Source organism: Penaeus japonicus, unplaced genomic scaffold (genome assembly GCF_977035675.1).
Source record: "Penaeus japonicus unplaced genomic scaffold, GWHDUDI00000001_assembly GWHDUDI00000018, whole genome shotgun sequence".
Taxonomy (NCBI): Eukaryota; Metazoa; Arthropoda; class Malacostraca; order Decapoda; family Penaeidae; genus Penaeus; species Penaeus japonicus.
The window spans coordinates 16,489,273-16,491,772 of NW_028234420.1; the positions used below are offsets into that span (position 1 = coordinate 16,489,273).

General features: G+C 40.7%; 1 protein-coding gene across 2 annotated transcripts in view; it reads right to left on the bottom strand.

Annotated features, from left to right (window-relative positions):
* The window catches only part of LOC122250507 (uncharacterized), a 27,720-nt gene extending 25,309 nt beyond the window's left edge, over positions 1 to 2,411 (bottom strand). The window contains exon 1 of one of the 2 annotated variants that reach the window (XM_086546675.1): positions 2,251 to 2,411. The gene's annotated coding sequence lies outside the window, so the exon portion shown is untranslated. The remainder of the gene's footprint in view (positions 1 to 2,250) is intronic. The other variant, XM_086546674.1, reaches the window with a different exon arrangement.
* Between the last annotated feature and the right edge of the window lie 89 nt (positions 2,412 to 2,500).

A 2,500-nucleotide genomic window follows, 5' to 3' on the forward strand; every position in this document is an offset into this window, starting at 1 on the left:
TAAATGTATGTACGTTAATAATAACGGTAATGGTAGCAAATAAAAATAATTAAATCCTCCTCTTTATCATCGTCATCATTATAGCACTGTTACTACTACTGATACTACTACTATTACGACTACTACTACTATTAATACTAATAACAAAAACAACAACAGTGATCACAACAGCAAAAAAAAAAAAGCAATAATAATAAAAGTAAATAGATCGTTCAAATAATTTCCTTGTGATGTGATCTGAGCTTCTTACTCTTCATCTCAGACATCCAAAGAGTTACTAAATCTGTCTAATCCATAATAACTCTTTTTTCCTGCAAGTGTACAATCATCCCACAATCAATAATAATAAAAAATCAGTATCCCATTTTTCAAAACATGTGTTAGTTAATCATAATATTGAGATATCTATCTATATATATATATTTTTTTTTTCAAGGACATCAGAACAGAAGCACAAGTGTATTTGGACATGTGTGTTATTTATGTGTACTGTGTGAGCATATGTGTGTGTGTGTGTGTGTGTGTGTGTGTGTGTGTGTGTGTGTGTGTGTGTGTGTGTGTGTGTGTGTGTGTGTGTGTGTGTGTGTGTGTGTGAGTGAGTGAGTGAGTGAGTGAGTGAGTGAGTGAGTGAGTGAGTGAGTGAGTGAGTGAGTGAGTGAGTGAGTTAGGGTGGGTGGGTAGGTGGGTGAGTGGGTGAGTGTGAGTGAGCGTGAGGGTGAGGGTGAGGGTGAGGGTGAGGATGAGAGTGTGAGTGAGTGAGTGAGTGAGTGAGTATAAGTATGTGAGTTAGAGTGTGAGTGAGGGTGAGGGTGAGGATGAGGATGAGAGTGAGAGTGTGAGTGATGATGGGGATGAGAATGAGAGTGAGAGTGAGAGTGAGAGCGAGTATGAGGATGGTGATGAGTGTGAGAATGAGAGTGAGAGTGAGGTTGAGGATGAAGGTAAGAGTGAGAGTGAGGGTGATAGTGAGAGTGTGAGTGAGTAAGTATGTGTATGTGTGTGTATCTGACTATCTTCACAAGCTTTTACAAGCCAATGCCTAACCACTACAGGGTGCGTTGTAGTACAAAGGTTAAAAACCACCGTTTTATAAAATCCAAAACCACAAGAAGTACCAGAACAAAAAGTACACAACGAAGACAAACCTACACACAAAAGATCGAACCCCCTGCGCATAAGAGAGAATCCAGAATCCAAAACCATCTAGCAACCATACCTGATAAAAGGATTACAGAACAAAATCTATAAGCTCAGTTCCAGGGCCGTTGTCATCTCATAGCTAGGTTACATAACAGGATTTCACTGATAATCCTGTATCTGGAGTTCACACTGATATACGCATGCTCGTGAATCCATACATATTGTGGTTTGCTAAACTACATGTCAATATCAAAATACGATTGCTTTAATTACTCTATAGCAAAGGTATCGCTAGGGGAGACACGTGTCACCCCCCCCCACCCCCCGCCCGTATAAGAGCTGCAATTGGTCACCTTGATATACCATGTTGAACAATTCATCAGGCTGATATAAATCACGAGTAAAACACAAAGGTAAACAAATGAGCCGTGCGAAGCGCAAGGGAGAACCGTTACAGATCCTCTCCTTTTTGAAAGTTTTGGGAGTCTAACCCTTAACTCTTCCCACCTTCCTATCTCCCCCTAAACCCTCTCATAAAATCCAGGCCACGCTTTTGATCTGTAACATATCAAACCAAACATACTCTGACCTCTAAAGCACGGCTCAGCAAAGCTCACTTACTCCCAAGATGTCAATTAAAGGTATAAAAGAACGATGTTAAGTACCACATCTGCTCAATGCCATACCAACCCTTTTTGCCTTCCCTCAATGGGAGAGTTTTTGATAGCAATCATCCTTTGAGGTCCTTCAAGACCTGGCTCCTTATTACTCTACAGTGCCATTTTTTTTCTTTCTTTCTTTCTATCTATCCTCCTGGTAAAGACGATCGTGGTGAAACTACTCCCTTTAAGAAAAGCACTTCTTCAAAATAAGCAAAGAGAACACCCCTTGAAAAAAGTCTATATTTTGTTTTGTTTTTTCTTACGAATAACCATAATTTAAGACAAAGACCGACCATAATTTAAGACAAAAAACAACAACTCACGACAAAAACCAACCACAATTCAAGACAAAAATCTACCAAAATCCAAAACAAATACCAAGAAAAAGAAAAAAAAGAGAGACGACCTAGACCCAAACACCCTCTATCGAGCGTGTCTGAAACCTCACCTGGTGGGAGAGAAGTGCAGGTTGAGAGTCCTGGCTGACACACACTGTATAGCATTGTGGTGGTCGGGCCCAAAGGCATGCTCAGTAAACCACAGTTCTGTCACCAGCTGCAAGTCAGCTCGGTCCAGACTGTCCGCCAGCTGTGGGGATAAAAGGCGAAGTTTAGATTCGATGTGGGAGGGGATTGAGGATTTTTTTTTTTTTTTTTTTTTTTTGGGGGGGGGGGGGAAGTTTGGGGGAATGAAAAGTT